Raw genomic sequence first — 19,208 nt, 5'->3', positions numbered from 1 at the left:
ATCTGGCTGCCTGGGGGAGGGGGCATTGGGCCCAGCACTGTGTCAGGGGACTGGATTTAGACAGACTCCAGGACTGCTCCCTCAGGGGTTTAGGCAAGTAGCACGATGTAGGTGTGCAAGGGTGTAGATGTCTCCAGCTTCAGTAGCATCCAAGGTGTTTGAGCATCTCTGGGTGTTGGTGGCCCTGGACTTTGGTTGGGACCCATCCAGACTCAGGGAGACAATGCTGGAAGTTCTCATCAAGAGTGTCTGGGTGGGGCAACCCCCACGTCCAGAACTTGAGTACAAAATAGAAAACCAAGTGGAAGCCTAGACATTGAACCTGGGCTATGAGAGGGAAGTGGGCCAAGATCACAGTGAGGCGGCCGCACCTGGGAGGCCAGAGCTTTCCAAGGATGCATGCACTCCCACTTAGCAAGACCCGTCAAGAGCCATGGGTGAGTGGGTTGAACACAGGCAGGCTGGGGCTTAGAGCAGAGGTAAGCAGAGCCTGTGATAACTGAATAGAGCCAGAGAACAGCCCCTCTAGCAGCCAATCAAAAACTTTTTTTTTTTTTTTGAGACGGAGTCTTGCCCTGTCACCAGGCTGGAGTGCAGTGGTGAGATCTCCAGCTCACTGCAACCTCCGCCTCCTGGGTTCAAGCGAGCGATTCTCCTGCCTCAGCCTCCCGAGCAGCTAGGACTACAGGCACACGCCACCACGCCCAGCTAATTTTGTATTTTTAGTAGAGGCGGGGTTTCACCACGTTGGCCAGGATTGTCTCGATCTCTTGACCTCGTGACCCACCTGCCTCAGCCTCCCAAAGTGCTGGGATTACAGGCATGAACCACCGCACCAGACGGCCAGTGAAAAACTTGAACGTGCGTCACAATCACCTGAAAGCCTTTAGTGCTTCTCATTCAGTAGATCTGGGGTGGGGCCTAGGAATTTGCATTTCTGACAAGTTTGTAGTGAGGCTGACTTGCTGGCTGGGAGCCACATTTGGAGAGCCCCTGGCCCACGCATTTCCTTCAACAGAGCTTTCCAGCACTGGTTGCCTGTGAGAATCAGCCGGGGAGATGGAAAAAACATTGATTTCTGCTTTGGGTTAGGGGCAGGCCGCTGCTTCTACAACTAGAACAAAATGGACAAATTAGACAAAGTCATGTTTTTATTTTTATTTATTTTTATTTTATTTTTTTGAGACGGAACTCACTCTGTAGCCCAGGCTGGAGTGCAGTAGTGTGATCTCGGCTCACTGTAACCTCCCACTCCCAGGTTCAAGGGATCTTCCTGCCTCAGCCTCCTGAGTAGCTGGGATTGCAGGCACCCACCGCCACACGTGGCTAATTTTCTTTCTTTCTTTCTTTTTTTTTTTTTGTATTTTTACTAGAGATGGGATTTCATCATGTTGGCCAGGCTGGTCTTGAACTCCTGACCTCAGGTGATCTGCCCACCTAGGCCTCCCAAAGCGCTGGGATTACAGGTGTGAGCCACTGTGCCTGGCCCCAAAGTCATGTTTTTAAAGGCATCGGAGAGATGTAGGGGCAAAGAGGACAAGTAGACCTGAAATCCTAGAGTGGGAGGAGCACTTCCAGCAGTGATTCAAAAACTGGTGCACAGATCTCATGCCCCACACAGGATTACTTGACCGTATATCTGGGATCTTCCGAAGTGAGGGGCTCTGATTATGCATAAATTGCTGTAGAGGAGGAGGAGGGAGCAGGCATTCCCCAGTGTGCAGTGCTGCCAGAGGAAGGTGTGAAGGGAAGCATGTTAGGGCGTCTGTGCCCACTCTGGCTGTGGTTCCTGACTTTCTGTCCCAAGCAGATTGAATCCTTGCCTGCCTCCCACTTGATTATGGGAGAGTAACCACGTGATATTAGTATTCATTATTTACAGGTCTTTCCCCCTTAGTATCCCTGTACTCTCAGATTCTAGCACAGGGCTTAGCAAATGATAGGTGCTTAGGAAGTGTTTGTTGACAGAATAGTTGTGATCTCAGTTCTGGCTCCATGCCTCTAGCTCAGCGGTTCTCAACTGGGGGTATTTTAACCCTCGTCCCTCAGAGAATACTCGACAATATCTGTAGACATCGCTGATTGTCACAGCTGTGGGGAGTAGGGGAGGTACTACTGGCATATAGAGGATGGAGTCAAGGATGCTGCTTAACATCCTACATGCACAGGACAGCCCTCACAGCAAATAGTAAGCTGGCCCCCAGTGTCTGCAGTGCCAAGGGTGAGAAATCCTGTCCTGGCTGGTCTCCATGCAAGCCATACCTGAGGGGTCCCACCCCTGCTGCCTCCTCTGGTCACGAGGTTGGAGGCTCCTGTAGCTCAGGCCAGTGCAGCATCTTCCATTCCTTGACCCCTTTATAAGAGTTTTCCTGTGGCTCCTCGGGTGAGGTTTGGGGTATCAGTTAGTGCTCTCAACAATGGCCACCTGCATGCGCAGGGAGTGACGGGGTTGGCCCTGAGCACAGGTGGAGAGCTGGGCTGTGGGTGATTTGAATGAGCCCTGCATGCTCTGAAGGTCTCGGTTGCCTCAAAGCTCTACCGGGTTTTTCAGAGAAATTGTTCTCCCGTTCACAGAAGCCTTCCTCTGCTACCCAGCTTGTAACAGCCTGCCCATCCCCTCATCCCTTGTCTGAGTTGTTCATCATGACTCATTCCCCAGGATGAGACAAAAGGAGCCTTTGACTCCAATAAATGTTTAAAACAAACAAAAATAACAAACCACTTGTTTCCAGGAAGGGCGGAGGCGGTAAGGTGGAGGTAGCATTTTCCCACTATTGTGCTAACATGGATGAATTAGATCAGCTACTTAACACCTGGAAAGGTGTGGAAAGGCATGAGAGGATGAAGCTGAGTACAGTGAAGGACAAGGAAGTCTGGAACATTGTGGAGTGCGTGGGCCAGGGAAAGCAGCCCTGCAGAGGAGGCTGGAGGGGCAACTGCATATTCTGAGAGGAAGTTCAAAGGCTCTGTGAACAAGCTCCAGCACCAGACAGCGCATTAAATGTGCTACATACATTATCTCATGCAATCCTCACAACCCTATGAAATAGGTTCTATCATTGATATCTCTGTCAGTCAGCTAGCACCTCAATAATGCCATATAAGAAGCATCCCCAAACAATTTCTATGGCTGAACACAGCAATCATTTAATCTCCCCAATGTGGCCACAGCTTGGTTGAGAGCCAGCAAGATTTAGTCTGAGCTTATCTGCACATAGCTCCAAGCTGCACACTGGATTCAGGTTTGCTCCAGGCATCTTTCTCCTTAAACTAGCAGGCAAACTGCAGCTGTTTCTTTCCCATAGTCATGGGAGATGTTCAAGAGGGAAAGCAAAACTGCACAATTCGTTTCAAGCTTCCACTTGTGTCTCATCTTCTCATATTGGCCATAGTGAGGCACATTGCTGAGCCTCAAATAAAGAGATGGGGATGTACACTCTGCCCAGCATGAGTTCGAAGCAAGTTATAGTGTCAAGCCAACACGGATGGAGTGGGTAAGTATACTCCTTCCACGGAGGTTGGGAGGAAGTGGTGTCAGGAATGAGTACTTGCCTAACAATGATCTAATCTACTACATTTTAAATATGTTGAAACTGGGGCACACAAAAGGATTGAGCAATTTGCTTTAGGCTGCAGAGTAAATGAGTGGCTTGGATGTGAACCCAAATGATGTGGTTTGACAGTGTACTTTACACAGTACTACGCTGTACTGTAGTATACTGTACTATACCTGCCATGCCATACCACTATGCCAAAAGAGTCTTTGCTGTGTTTTGTTGCCTATGGTAGCAAGTGTTCAAGATAGTCTCCAATGATCCTCACCTCCTGTATTCGCATCTGCTGTGGACTAAAAGCTTGATTGCCCCTTACATTCATATGTTGAACCCCTAATCCATAATGTGATGGTATCTGAAGGTGAGGCTTTGAGAAATAATAAAGGATAGATGAGTTCATAAGGGTAGAGCCCTCTGACAGGATTAATGCTCTTATGAGAAGAAGAAGAGAGCAGCCCTCTCTCCTTTATCTCTGTGTCATGTGAGAATTCTGTAAGAAGGTAGCCCTCTGCAAACCAGGAGGAGAGCCTTCACCAGGAAATGAATTGGCTGACATCTTGATCTTGGACTTCCCAGCCCCCAGCACGGTGAGCTATAAGCCATCCAGTTTTATGGTATTTTGTTATGGCAGCCTGAGCAGACTAAGACAACACTCTTGCGTAGTCTCCTCCCATGTTGAACATGGTTGACCTTTGTGACCAATAGAATATTAAGAACATGATGGTGGGTGACTTCTGAGGCCATCACAGGCATTTCAGGTTCCTTTTTGGTGTCTTGTATCACTCATCTGGGAGAACCAGCCAGCATGTTGTGAGGATGCCCAAGCAGTCCTACGGAGGGGCCCACAGGAACAGAGGCCTCCCTCCAACAGCCAATACCAGCTTACGAGCCCTGGATCCTCCAGCACATCGTCTTCAGATGCTTCCAGTCCCCATTTAGTCTGCCAGTTGAAGTGCCAGATATCATTAACCAAGAATGTCATCCATTCTGTGCTCTGCCTGGATTCCTGACCCAAAGAAATGTGAGATGGAATACATGATTATGGTTGTTTTAAGCCACTTAATTTGGTAAATTCGGGCAAAAATTTCTTGACAAAGATGCCAAAAGCATGGCAACAAAAGTAAACATTGACAAATGGGATATAATTATAAGAGCTTCTGCACAGCAAAGGAAACTATCAACAGAAGAAACAGACAACCTACAGGATGGGAGAAAACATTTGCAAACCATGCATCTGACAAAGGTCTAATATCCAGCATGTATTAAGGAACTTAAACATATTTACAAGAGAAAAACAACCCCATTAAAAAGTGTGCAAAGGACATAGACACTTTTCAAAAGAAGACATGCATGTGACCAAAAAGCATATAAAAAAAAGTTCAGTATCACTGATCATTAGAGAAATGCAAATCGAAACCACAAGGAGATACCATCTCATACCAGTCAAAATGGCTATTATACAAAGTCAAAAAATGACAGATGCTGGCGAGGTTGTGGAGAAAAGGGAACACGAATACACTGTTGGTGGGAATGTAAATTAGTTCAACCATTGTGGAAAGCAGTATGGCGATTCCTCAAAGAACTAAAAACAGAACTAGCATTCCACCCAGCAATCCCATTACTGGGTATATACTCAGGAATATGAATCATTCTACCATAAGGACACATGCATGTGAATGTTCACTGCAGCATTATTCACAATAGCAAAGACGTGGAATCAATCTAAATGTCCATCAGTAACAGGTTGGATAAAGAAAATGTGGTACATGTACACCATGGAATACTATGCAGCCATAAAAAAGGAATGAGATCATGTCTTTTGCAGGAACATGGATGGAGCTGGAGGCCATTATCCTTAGCAGACTAATGCAGGAACATAAAACCAAATACTGCACGTTCTCACTTATAAGAGGGAGCTAAATGATGAGAACTCATGAACATAAAGAAGGGAACAACATACACTGGGGTCTACCTGAGGGTGGAGGGTGGGAGGAGGGAGAGGAGCAGAAAAAATAACTATCGGGTACTAGGCTTAGTACTTGGGTGATGAAATAATCTGTACAATAAACTCCTGTGACATGAGTTTACCTATATAACCAACCTGCACATGTACCCCTAAACCTAAAATAGTAGTTAAAGAAAAGCCACTAAATTTCAGAATGATTTATCATGCAGCAACTAATAATGAATACACAGCCTTTGTTTAGTGCTAGAGATGGCATGCAGTACTAAGTAGTAGAGCTTGAGCTTGCACTGCAATGGGCTGCCCTCTAACCCAGTGGAGTCCTGTACTACACTGCTGCATGAGTGAGGATGAAGACCGAGGAGCTGGTAAGAGGAGTTGAATGATGAGTGCTGGGTAGTCCGTGCATGGTAGGTCTGAAATAGATAAGGAATGTTGAAAGGTTATCTCCAGCTTAAGAGGCTGAAAGTTACAAACCCAAGTTTAGTGATATAGTTTGGATGTGTGTCCCCGCCCAAATCTCACATTGGAATGTAATCCTCAATGTTGGAGGTGGGGCCTGGTGGGAGGTGATTGGATCATGGGGGCAGATTTCTCATGAATGGCTTAGCACCATCCCTCTTGGTACTGTCCTCGCAATAGGAGTGAGTTCTCATGCGATCTGGTCATTTAAAAGTGTGTAGCACCTCCCCTATCTCTTTCTGTCTTGCTCCTGCTTCTGCCATGTGACGTGCCTGCTCCTCCTTTGCCTTCCACCATGATTGGAAGTTCCCTGAGGCCTCCCTAGAAGCAGATGCCACTATGTGTCTTCTACAGCTGTAGAATTGTGAAGCCAGTGAAACATCTTTTCTTATAAATTACCCAGGCTCGGGTATTTCTTTACAGCAATGTGCGAATGGACTAATACAGTTAGAGAACTGCAGCAACACTTTGAGGATGTCTCTGGTAGAAGACATCATGACTTCCTACTATAATACTTCCTTCTACAGACGGCCTCCCAGTATGTAGGGATAAATAGTTAAAGTCTGACATATACTTTTCCTCTCTGCAGAGCGTACTTCCCAGACTCAGAAATAGTTCTGATTCCGTTTATTTATGTTGCCTCAAATAAGATTTTCAGGTTTCATCTTCCATTTGAATTTGACCTTTGCTTTACCGAGGTAGATCTCTCCCTTCACTAGCTCTTGGACACATTTGCAATTTCCACTTACCAGACGGTTCTTGCCATTACAATCATTAATAGACAATATAGAAACAAGAAGATACCACCTTCTCGGTCCTCACACCCATATAACAAGAGAAAGATAAGAACAACCCATCAGCTTTTAAAATAATTTTTAATAGAGTAAACCAATACCTGCCCACAATGAATGTGGGAACCTCACAGTCTTCCCAAGGATTCTGGAAGCTGGGGAGGTGGATTATTCTATATGTATTATGTAGAGACAAGGTCTCACTATGTTGCCTGGGCTGGTCTTGAACTCCTGGCCTCAAGCGATCCTCCCACATCGGCCTCCCAAAGTGCTGGGATTATAGGCGTGAGCCACCAGGCTGGGCCTGGCTATTCTAAATATATCATCATTTTAAGAAGCATTCATCACTTGGATCACTCTCTCACCATTTACTTCTATTTCCCAGTGATTGTTCTGATAAGCTGGGTCAGGCACAGCTCACTAGACATATAATAGATGCAGGATGAAAGTTCCCCTGGAAGTATCATTTGGATGCTGGAGTTGCTAAGTGGTCCAGGGACAGAGTGGAAGATGGCTTCCTTGATTCAAGAAATCAGGTTGGGGAAAAATCAGTCTTGGCCATGCTGTTGGTGAGACTTATCAGGGGCTTAATCATTTTTGGAAGAAATGGTTTAAACCAACAGATTCTCATGTCTGTGATTTTTCTTGCCCTCAAGACCCAGAGAGGGGAACAGGATTTCTCTCGAATATGCAATGTTCCTCCCACACAATCAGCGAGGACATACGATCTCCATGTGTGTTCTTTTAACAGAAGAGGGGAAAAAACCCACAGCACACGTGATGTACACACGCACTCCACACACATGGTTAGAATGTTTTCTGTTTTGGATACACATTGCCATGATAAATGTTTAATACATTTAGATTTAATGTAAGACACTATGGAGGGTCCTAAATGAAATTCAGGAGTTTCCCAGGGGTTCACAGCTGAGAAAACCAACCTTAAAACATTCACACCTGAAATATTTGAAAAAAGCATATCTCTGTGTGGGTATCATTTAGTGTGTTATTTTAGCAGTCATTTTAATACTAAACATACACCCTTGTTGTGTAATAAAATCATGAGTTTACACTTAGGGACACATCATGAACTAACAACTTCACGTTCATTGACTCACCTAATTCTCACAGATACCAGATAATATGGATATTACCAGATAATACAGATATTACTGTATGTACTCACAAGAAAGATCACAGAACTTGCCCATTGCAACATAACCAATAACAATCCCCAAGAACTGGCCGCGTGCCATGGCACATGCCTATAATCCCAGCACGTTGAGAGGCTGAGGCAGGTTGATCACTTGAGCCCAGGAATTTGAGACCAGTCTGGGCAACATGGAGAAACCCCATCTCTATAAAAATTACCCAGGCATGGTGGCGCATGCCTGTAGTCCCAACTACTGAGGAGGCTGAGGTGGGAGGGTGGCTTGAGCTCAAGAGGTGGAGGTTGCAGTGAGCCGAGATCGTGCCACTGCGCTCCAGCCTGGACAACAGACGCAGACCCTGTCTCATAATAATAATAATAACAACAAAAGAAGTTACTGTTAAAATTTTTTAAAATCTCCAAGAACTGTCCCATTCCAAAGCCCAAATTCTTCCATACAGCCAGATGCTGTCTCTTTCATAGGAATATACTTGTGTATATTTGTATAATACATTAAAATGCATTGCAGTGGATGTGTTTGAACTTTTAATGCAATGAGTCATCTGAAAATTAGAGTTCCTGCTTTTTTTGGCAGTTTTGTTTCCAATATATTTATTCTTCAAGGTCCATTTCAAATATCACTGCCTGTGAGAAGCTTTCTCCAAACCCCAACCAGGACTCAGCCCCGCCTTGTTTATTCTGCACCTTATATTCCCACTTCTTGTTGGGTTCCTTTGTATTTATTTGCTTATGTGAACTCCTTTAGGGCAGGCCAACATCTCTTTACTTTTGTCTGCTAGAATCTTCCTTTAAAAAAATCCCAACTTAAGGAAATATATAATTTATGTGCAATAAAATGCATAGCTCTTAGGTGTGCCCTTGGGTGCGTTTGGACAAAGGTACATATTACATATTTGTCTGCCCACCATCCAAGTCAAGATGTGAGACATTTCCATCATCTGTTCTGTCCCTTCGCAGTCAACGCCCTTCAGGCAGCCACCAATCTGGACCCCAACAGCATGTGGTAAAAACATTTCGGACTCAATGCATCTGACGGATTCTGCATCTGTCTTCCCTATTCTGGTTAATGCACTGGGCTCCTCCTGGCCGCTCAGGTTCTAAAGTACAAAGCCTTTTTTTTTTTTTTTTTTTTGTCATACCTCTCCCCTATCTTCAACACGTAATTCCTCATCCCGCAAACTTCTCCAGCAACTATGTTCAAAGCTGAGGCCGCATGCTAGGGATCGAGTCATTTTTCCAAAGCTTGTCAGTGCCCCCTCTCCAGAGCTCTCCATGCATACTCCTCGTTTCCTCCGCCTGCCGCCCCACTTCGTCTTGGCATCTGTAGGCTACTACTCCCCAGCCATAGGTCTGGTCTTCCACCTCCTCCTCTCCCCATAACCTCAACCCCAGGGTTCCCTGCTTCCATCATAAACCTCCCATGCCTCCCTGCTTGATCCAGAACATAGCTCATGAAATAATGCCTCACCTCCTCAGCCTGCCTTCAGGAAATTTTCCAATCTGCCTTTTCCAACCTATCTTCCTTTACTTGCTCCCATGAGACCTACACTCCAGCCACCCCAGCAACGTGCCTGTATCAAAAGATGTTTTGTTTCCTTCTAACTGTATGTCTTTTCCAGGCCGTGCCCTCTGCTTGGAGCGTCGTTCTTTTTTCTCTCCTTGGAAATCTCACCCAACCCTCAGGGCCTTTTCCGCAAGGTCTCCCGAGGCCTCTTTCCACTGCTTTCCTATCTGTTTGTACGCACATTACCCTTGCACCCGCGGGTTTGTATTCACAGGTACTGAACTTTGTTTCTTGTTTGTGTTCTGGCTACACAGTTAGCTCCACACCATGGAGACGTCCATGTTAGAGAAAAAGGAGAGAACATTCTCTCAGGACGAAGAGCAGAATTTGTTCTCAAGTGCTTGCTCTGTTTTTTTTTTTTTTAAATATTGTGGACACATAGGTGATCATGATTCCCTTTTTACGTAGGCTGTTGGGAAGCTTGAGGCCAAATACAGGGCCCTTCCCTGACAAGCAGATAGAGCCGATAGGATGAATTCTGGGTGCTGATGGTTTTGTCGTGTGTTTCCTCTCCTATTTTCTCAACTGTTTTTGTCTTCTGCATGGGGTTGACTACCGTTTCAGATCATAGTAGGCACTCAGTGTAGTTTATTTATTTATTTTTTTGAGACAGGTCTCACTCTGTCACCTAGGCTGGAGTGCGGTGGCTGGATCACCGTTTACTGCAGCCTCAAACTCCTGGGCTCAAGCAATCCTCCCACATCAGCCTCCTGAGTAGCTAGGACCACAGGCATGTGCCACCATGCCCAGCTAATTTTCCTTTTCTTTTCTTTCTTTCTTTTTTTTTTTTTTTGAGCCAGAGTCTTGCTCTGTCTCCCAGGCTGGAGTGCAGTGGTGTGATCTCGGCTCACTGCAACCTCTGCCTCTCAGGTTCAAGTGATTCTCATGCGGCAGCCTCCCGAGTAGCTGAGACTACAGGTGCCCACCACCACACCCAGCTAATTTTCGTATTTTTAGTAAAGATGGGGTTTCACCATGTTGGCCAGGCTGGTCTTGAACTCCTGACCTCAGGTGATCTGCCTGCCTCGGCCTCCCAAAGTGTTGGGGTTACACGTGTGAGCCACCGCCTCCAGCCTAATTTTTGTATTTTTAATAGAGGTGGGTTTCACCATGTTGGCCAGGCTGGTCTTGAACTCTTGACCCCAGGTGATCTGCCCACCTCAGCCTCCCAAAGTGCTGGGATTACAGGCATGAGCCACCATGCCTGGCCTAATTTTCTTATTTTATTTTTATTTTTGTAGAGATGGGGGCCTTACTATGTTGCCCAGGCTCGTCTCAAACTCCTGGCTTCAAGTGATCCTCCCACCTTGGCCTCCCAAAGCACTGGGATTATAGATGTGAGCCACCATGCCCAGCCTTATTTGCTTAATGAAAAAAATTCATTGATTTCATTTAATGAATGAAGGAAGCAGAGAGAAAAACAAATTTAAAAAGTTCTTCCATGGCACGTGTTTGTTTGGTTCATCTTTATGCCTGACCCCAACTTCCATAACCCAGCACCAAGCTTGCCACAGCAGGAACATAGGAAATATTAAGTTTCATTGAATTTTATTAAAAAGAGGCTGGGTGCAGTGGCTCACACCTGTAATCCTAGCACTTTGGGAATCTGAGGTGGGTGGATCGCCTGAGCTCAGGAGTTCGAGACCAACTTAGGCAACATGGGGAAACCCTGTCTCCACTAAAATACAAAAAATTTGCCGGGCATGGTGGCACGTGCCTGTAATCCCAGCTCCTCGGGAGGCTGAGGCATGGGAATTGCTTGAACCTGGGAGGCGGAGGTTGCAGTGAACTGAGATTGCACCACTATACTCCAGCCTGGGCGACAGAGAGAGACTCCATCTTAAAATAAAAAATAAAATAAAAAATAGAAGGGCATATGAGAGCTCAAAATCATCTGTGAATGGTTGTAATACATTTCTGGAAATAAATTTGCTCCTATTGTAGGATTAGTATAAAATTATGGGTATTGAACAAACATTAAGAAAAAGAAGAGACTTATTTTGGCCTTTAAGAAGTGCTGTTGCATTCAGAGCATTAGTAAGCTACGCAAACGCCTGCCAAGAAAGGAACTGTGGCTACAAGCACTGGGGCATGCAAACGCAGAAGGAATGAGTGCCTTGGGAGCCTTCAGTTTCTGGGGATCTGTCGAAAGGTTGGTTGCTTCTGTCACAACAGAAGGAATAGACAAGATGAAATTAATGACTCTTTATCTGCCTCTTTATATGCTCATATCAGTCCTGTCATATAGAAATTTCAGATGTATGCACTCATAAAGAAAGCAGAGAACAAGGAAAGTGCAGAACAGTTCAATACTCATAGAGGGAATTTCTTTTTTGTGCCATGAAGGTTGTTTTCTCTGATTATGGTAGTTGCTTTCATTTCCTGTTTCTCACCTGGAAAGAGACCCCGGCCATCCTCTCCCACTGAATCTCTCTGACTCCGTGTGGCTATGCATCTCCTGCATCTCTTGGGGTGTCTCTGTGTGTGTCTTAGGAGCCCACATCCCCTCCTAAGACTCCACAGGGCATGATTTCCTGGCTTAGGGATGGAGAGAACCCTCAGCTTTCCCTTGTTCTGAACCTCGCCCCTGCTGTGGGTGCTGAGACAGTGAGAGGCTCACCCATCGGCTCAAGAGCACCCCCGAAAATAAATCCCTCAGTTCCTCTCCCCAGCATCTCAGGGGCTTTGAAGCCACTTAGGTAGACAGGTTTTGGCTGGAACCTCATTCATGGTGGGCCTATGCGTTCTCTGTCTTCTGGCAGCCCTTCTCCCTCATGTCCCCACTGATGACATCTCTCCTTCTCGTAGAACCTCCTAGAAGGAGAGCTCACGGCGTTCTCTTTGGTGCCCAATTCTGGGGCCTAAGCCCACACACCCCACCTCTCAGAAGGGCGTAGTCATCTGGACCTCCTGCAAGCCCAGCCAGGCCAGTGAGATGTGCAGACCCCCGGGCAGAGTCATTGAGACTCATCTCACTGCCTGGCAGCCTTACTAAGGCTTCCCAGTCCAGCTGGCAGCTTTCTGTTGCTGTACGGCTTCTTGTTGGCCAGCTAAACAAGATAACTCTGTCATTATGTGGTTTTCATTTCCGTAATCTTTTCTACCCTGAGAAATAATTATTTTTTTTCTTTTCCCAGAAAAAGCATCAAATGTACAAAACATAAGAACCCGCCCACGGGAGCTGATGCATTTGGCTTCCCTCAGTTTCTTTCGGAGCCTTTGGTCTGCGGTCCTTGCCCACAGAGGGCGGCACAGCAGGATTTCTCCACCGCAACACTATTGACATTTGGGGTTCCATCATTCTTTGCTATGGGGCTGTCCTGGGCATTGTGGGTTTCGCAGCATACTAGGCGTCAAGTCACCAGATGCTGATAGCAACCCTCCTCCTCCAGGGATGACAGCTAAAAACATCTCCAGACATTGCTGAATGTTCCCTGGGGGGTATAATCACCCCCTATTCACCATCACTGCTATGAAAGAAAGAGGCTGGAAGAACTGGGGCAAGTAGTCATTTCAGCCACAAAGCTTTACACAAAAATGTTAACATATCTGCCTCTCTTAGAGTCCCCAGTTCTCCATTCTCCTCTATGCTCCCAGGGAAGGTGTGAGCCCCCATACAGCACTAGAAGCTAGAAGGAGTCAGGCATTTTTTATGTCGTCTTGTGTATATGGATCTTCAGGAAATTTTCCCAGATCTGAGTCCTCAAGGAGGGAGCAAGGAAGAACCAAGAAAAAAAGAGAAGGATGGGAAAACTGAACCAGTTTTCAGCTTCCCCCAGTGGAGTCTGGGAATGCTGGTCGGGCCTGTGTAAAGGTGCACCTTTCGTGACCACCGGCAGTGCCTTTTCCCTGTGAGATCCCTTTAAAAGAAAACATCAGCCTGGCATCCAAAAAATCACTTCAGGTGACTTGTATCTGTACTGCACTGAGAATGCCCAAACTGGGGGGCTTCATTCATAGTTCGCTGTGGTGGGACTTGTTAAAATCTCTTTCTTCCTTCTCTCTCTGTCTTTTTTTGGAGACAGGGTACTGCTCTGTCACCCAGGCTGGAGTGCAGCAGTGCGATCATAGCTCCCTGCAGCCTTGACCTCCTGGGCTCAAGCGATCCTCTTGCCTCAGTCTCCTGAGTAGCTGGGACTACAGGTGTGTGCCACCACCCCTGGCTAATGTTTTTAATTTTGTAGAGATAGTGTCTCTTTATGTGGCCTGAGCTGGTCTCGAACTCCTGGCCTCCAGTGATCCTCTTGCCCTGGCCTCCCAAATCTCTTTCTTATTGTCACATACAAATGGTTAATGCCCCTAAAGTCTCTTCTTTCCCACCCCCTAGCCTCTCTCCAGTTTGCCCAGCACTGCACCCTAGTCTCCTTTCTCCACTCTGTCCTGGTCATTTCTATCTGCCCGCTTTCTCCCTCTTGTTGGTCTTTGTCTTACATAAATCTCTCACTTTCCTGGTGGTGTTGCTCTTATGGTCATTAACATAACAAAAATTTCTGGCTAATAGCTGAGGGATAAATGTTCCTTCTGCTTGGTGGGAGAGTGAGAAAATAATACCACACTAAGTGTGAGGCTGAATGCATTTCTAAGGCACTTGGTTAGACGTGATCCAAAACCTTTTTCCATTAATATGAGAGTGAACTCTGTGGTCCACTTATTGAATTACTGTGTTGTTTTGAACTCTGTATTAGTTTTTCTATTGCCACATCACAAATTATCACAAATGCATTGGCTTAAAACAACACCCACGTATTAGCTCACAGTTCTACGGGCCAGAAGTCCAGGTACGGTGTGGCCAAGCTCTCTGCTCAGGGTCTCACCAGGCTACAGTCAAGCTGTTGACCAGCGCTGTGGCGGCTGCCTGTGTTCTCCTCTGGAGGTCGGGTTCTTTTCCAAGCTCAGGTGGCTGGGGTAGAATTCAGTTCCTTGCAGTTACAGGGCTGAAGGCCCTGTTTCCTGGCTGGCTGTCAGCTGGGGTTTTTCAGCTCCCAGAGGCCACAGGACTCCCTTCATCTTCAAAGCCAATGGCGGAGAATAGCCCTCTCATGCTTCCAATCTCGTTCCAGGAAAACTCTCTCCCCTTTCAAGACTCTGGTGATTAGCTCAGACCCACTGAGGTCGATACCCCTTTCCTAAAGGCAGTTAATCTGAGACGTAATTACATCTGCAAAATCCCCTTCACTGGAGCCCCTCCATGGGTGTTTGATTGAATAACTTGGAGAAGGTGTTTGAAATCCAGGGATCAGGAATGTTGGGGACCATCTTAGAATTCTGCTGACCACAACCTTGAATATGAACTTGATGGCCTCCTTGTCACTGGAGAGCTATCCCTTTATCAAGGAATCCTTGATTGAGCCATTAGTTCCGTCTGCTTAAACCACCACTGAACTTGCAAAACATGCTTAATTAATATTGATTGATGTAATGTTTTTGAGAAGTAAATTATTTCATTCAATAAATATTTATTATCAATGATATTTCAGACACTCTTCTAGGTGCAGAAAACACAATTATTAACTGTCAGACAAGATCTCTGACTGAATGGGTCTTCTGTTCCAAGGGGTGATGCAATTAATAAGCACACAAGGATTTTTTTTTTCTTTAGACACGTTCTTGCTCTGTTGCCTAGGCTGGAGTACAGTGGCATGATCATGGCTCACTGCAGCCTTGACCTCCTGGGCTCAAGAGATTCTCCTACCTCAGCCTTCCGAGTAGCTGGACTATAGGCATGTGCTACCACACTTGTCTATTTTTTTTTTATTTTTTTGTAAAGATGGGGTCTTGCTATGCTGCCCAGGCTGGTCTTGAGCTCCTGGGCTCAAGTGATCCACCTGCCTCGGGCTTGAAAAGTGTTGGGATTACAATATTGAGTCTGTAATCTCAGGTACCCAGCCACAGATTTTTTGAATGTATACTGTAAGCGACTGATTATTTTGTAGGAAAATATTTTTTTCTTATGATTCTCAACAAAATGAATCATCTTGTGTTTGTAGAGGAATATCTGTCTACCTACCTACTTGTCTACCTGTCTATATCAACCACATTCACTTCTTATGAAGCATTATACTAGCTTAGAATCTTTGACATGAGGTCTTTGAATGCATGAGGACAAATACTATGCTTCGGAGTAAGACCTCCATACCCCGTGGATGAGTCTTGCAGGAGCTCTTGGCCCTAGAAAGATTTGCTGAAAATCATAGACACGAGGCAGATGGATTCATAGGAGAAAAGGCGTACAAATGTATTTAATGTGTATACACGGTGCCTTCAGAATGATGGTCCAACTTTCCAGGAAACTCCAGAAGCTTATGCGCTATCCTGAGGTTATACAAAGAATGGGGCTTGGGTTCTGCTAAAACCGGTTATGGGAGTGGGAGAAGAGGAATTCTATTGAGGGACAGTAACATGATTACTAGGGAACAGAAATTAACTTGTAAATAGTTCTCTTTAGAATGTAAGTGATCCTTGGAGACGGTCATCATCTGGAAAAAGGATCTGTTCATGTGTAGTTATGTCTAGGTCTTCTTTCCTGTAATGGATAACGAGGTAACAGGGAGGGGAACAAGAATAATTGTTCTCCTTGGTGGGTCAGTCTTATCCTTATGTAGATAGGGGAAAAGTCTCTTCCGGTGTTGATCTCTAAGGGTTTTTAATTCAAAATACTCATTGTACCAAGGAGTCATATTTTGGGGTGAAATATTTTGATTTCCTTCATAAGCAAATATGACTGCAGGGAGAGGCTCATGAAGATGCTATGTTCCTCCCTGAAGCTGTTGGCATGGATGGTGGATAGCATCCTAGAGGACTCTGCTTATCACCATCCATTTCTCCAAACAAGGGGGTGGATGTAACAGAGTTGTGCCATCCTGGCCAAGTCTGTATGAATGCCCTAAAAGAAACTTGGTGTGTGGTTGCACTTCCCTTCCTGTTTTTCAGGGAACTCTAGTTACTCAGATTTTGTCTTCAAAAGCCCTTGGGCCAGTGGCTCCGGAATGACAGCATTCCCTTCAAGGGCATCTCTGCTCTGATCCGGAGCCGAGTTCAGGAAAAGAAAAGGAGGCCATGGATCCTTTCCAGACCTTTCCAGACCTGTTGGAGCTCTGAGGAATCAGCCAGCACACTGTATTGAGCAACCCTCAAAGGATCGCACCACTGCTGACTGGGGGTGCTTTACAAAACAGTGGTATGATGAGGCAGGAGATCTTTACACAGTTTCAAACGACCTCTGCAGGAAATTTATAATGATTTCAAAGGGAAATGGAGTAACTTTGCTGTGGAGAATCCTGGCAGGCTCCATCTGAAGCAGGGATCAAAGTGAACACTTTTCAGGTCTGGGGCAAACTGAATTGTGTGTCACCTGATAGGATGCGATGAGAAGAATACAGCATCACTTCAGTGATGTCCTTGGGAAGATGCATAATGTGAATGTAATCGCAAGGAAACATCAGACAAACGCTGGATGAGGGAAATGTCTGGCCTGTCTTCTTCAAAAGTATCAGAGTTGATAACACCCATGTTCCTAAGAGCATTATTTACAATAGATGAAAGGTGAGCCAGCCCAAGTGCCTGTGGACAGATGGATGTATGAACCAAATGTAGTCCATCCATACAATGCAGTATGGTTCGACCTTAGAAAGGAAGGAAATTCTGACACAGGCTGCAACATGGATGAACCTTGAAGATATTATGCTAAGTGAAAGAAACCAGTTACAAAAAAAAAAAAAAACAAATACTGTAAGGTTTCACTTCTAAGAGGTACCCAGAGAAGTCAAATCCATAGAGACAGAAAGCAGAACGGTGGTTGCCAGGGGCTGGGGGACAGGAGAATGAAGAGTTTCATGGGTCCGAATTTTGAGTTTAGGAAGATGAAAATGTTCTGGAGGTAGATGGTGGTGATGGTTGCATGATAATATGAATGTACTTGATGTCGCTGAATGGAACACTTACAAGTTTTAAAATGGGAAACGTTGCGGGATACATGCTTTACCACAGGTTTTTTTCTTTTCTTTTCTTTTTTTTCAGACACAAGATCTTTCTCTGTGGCCCAGGCTGCAGTGCAGCAATGCATCCTAGTCCACTGTAACCTTAATTTCTGAGCTCAAGTGATCCTCCTGTCTCAGCCTCCCAAGTAGCTGGGACTACAGGTGTATGCCACCATGCCCAGCTAATTACTTTTAATTTTTAATTTTGTAGAGATGGGGTCTTGTTATGTTGCCCAGGCTGGTCTTGAACTCCTGGCCTCAAGCAATCCTCCTGCCTTGGCCTCCTAAGTGCTGGGATTACAGGCGTGAGCCACCAAGCCTGGTCACAATTTATTTTTCTAAGTGCCAAGGTTAAGCAAGTCAGGGAAAGACAGGGAATGTTCAAGATGGGAAGATACTGAGAAGACATGATAACAGGCTGGGCATGGTGGCTCATGCCTGTAATCCCAGTACTTTGGGAGGCCGAGGTGGGCAGATCACCTGAGGTCAGGAGTTTGAGACCAGCCTGGCCAACACCGTGGAATCCCATCTCTACCAAAAATACAAAAATTAGCCGGGCATGGTGGTGGGCACCTGTAGTCCCAGGTGCTCGGGAGGCTGAGGCATAAGAATTGCTTGAACCTGGGAGGCGGAGGCTGCAGTGACTCGAGATCACACCAGTGCACTCCAGCCTGGGCAACAGAGTGAGACTCTGTCTCTAAATAAACAAACAAAAGACATAACAATGACAGTTTGTGGTGCTGAACTGGGCCCTGTAGCTGTAAATGATGCTCTAGGGACACTTGATGAACCTGGAATGGAGCCTGAGGGTTAGGCGGTAGTCATCTTTCAGAGTGAAGGCCTCCCTTCTGGTGGTTGTAGTGAGGTTATGTAGGAGGATACCTTTATTTGCGGGAAATACACACTCAGGTATTTGCAACTGACAGAGTCAGCAACTTCATCTCAAAAGGTTCAGAAATAAGTTATTTGTGCCCTACTAGCAACATTTCAGTGAGTTTGCAATTGTTTCAGAATTCAAAAACTCGTAATTGAAATGGAGTGGAATCATTCTTTGAAAAGAGTCATTGAGAACAGCATCTTTTTTTTTCTTTTTTTTAGATGGAGTCTCGCTCTGTCGCCCTGGCTGGAGTGCAGTGGCATGATCTCGGCTCACTGCAACCTCTGCCTCCCAGGTTCAAGCGCTTCTCCTGCCTCAGTCTCCCAAGTAGCTGGGATTACAAGTGCACGCCAGCACGCCCGGCTAATTTTCGTATTTTTAGTAGAGACTGGGTTTCACCACGTTGACCAGGCTGGTCTCAAACTCCTGACCTCAAGTGATCCACCTGCTTCGGCCTCCTAAAGCGCTGAGATTACAGTCGTGAGCCATTGCACCCGGCTGAGAACAGTGTTTTCAATTTAAGGGATACCCAGGAGAAAGCAGTAGTAACAGGGTAGGTGCTTATCAAGGCGTTCGACATCTGGGTGGCCCCTACTTGACATATTCACCTGACCCCAATGTCCTGAGCAATCTGGATGTGTGGGGGCTATTTCCATATTAATTTGGTAAGGTCAGAGCTTCTGGATGGAAAAGAGAGTCCAACCGGCCCCTGTACCCCAATTAGACAGTGGTTATCCTGGGCCCATTGATTACCCCGTCATATCACTGAAGGTCTCTGTTCACCGTGAACCCACAGTCTAGGCAGGAGCCAGGACAGGAACACACAATAATGACCCCACTATGTGTCAGT

The 19,208-nt window shown here is 45.8% G+C and overlaps 1 pseudogene; it reads right to left on the bottom strand.

Moving 5' to 3' along the window:
• The window catches only part of LOC134757936 (chromodomain Y-like protein), a 33,148-nt pseudogene extending 23,933 nt beyond the window's left edge, over positions 1-9,215 (bottom strand).
• Positions 9,216-19,208: the final 9,993 nt, after the last annotated feature.

The sequence above is a fragment of the Gorilla gorilla genome, chromosome X, assembly GCF_029281585.2.
Source record: "Gorilla gorilla gorilla isolate KB3781 chromosome X, NHGRI_mGorGor1-v2.1_pri, whole genome shotgun sequence".
NCBI lineage: Eukaryota > Metazoa > Chordata > Mammalia > Primates > Hominidae > Gorilla > Gorilla gorilla.
Note: the sequence above shows the minus strand (reverse complement) of the source record. Positions and strands in the feature narration are given on the sequence as shown.